Source organism: Rhincodon typus, chromosome 2, assembly GCF_021869965.1.
Source record: "Rhincodon typus isolate 14 chromosome 2, sRhiTyp1.1, whole genome shotgun sequence".
In the NCBI taxonomy this organism is placed as follows: domain Eukaryota; kingdom Metazoa; phylum Chordata; class Chondrichthyes; order Orectolobiformes; family Rhincodontidae; genus Rhincodon; species Rhincodon typus.
In genome coordinates, this window is record NC_063333.1 from 85,035,123 (window position 1) to 85,035,616 (window position 494).

Here is a 494-nt window from a genome sequence, read left to right on the forward strand (position 1 = left end):
CCTCTGCAATCACCACCGCCCACTGCAATGTGCACCGCCCTCTGCAATGTGCACCGCCCTCTGCAATCATCACCGCCCACTGCAATGTGCACCGCCCACTGCAATCATCACCGCCCACTGCAATCATCACTGCCCACTGCAATCTGCACCACCCACTGCAATGTGCACCGCTCACAGCAATCACCACCGCTCACAGCAATCACCACCGCCCACTGCAATGTGCACCACCCACTGCAATGTGCACCGCCCTCTGCAATCTGCACCGCCCACTGCAATGTACACTGCCCATTGCAATCTGCACCACCCACTGCAATGTGCACCGCTCACAGCAAGCACCACTGCCCACTGCAATGTGCACCACCCACTGCAATGTGCACAGCCCTCTGCAATGTTCACCGCCCACCGCATTCACAACCACCACAGGAATCACCACCGCCTACTGCAATGTGCACCGCCCACTGCAATCTGCACCACCCACTGCATTCACCACCACC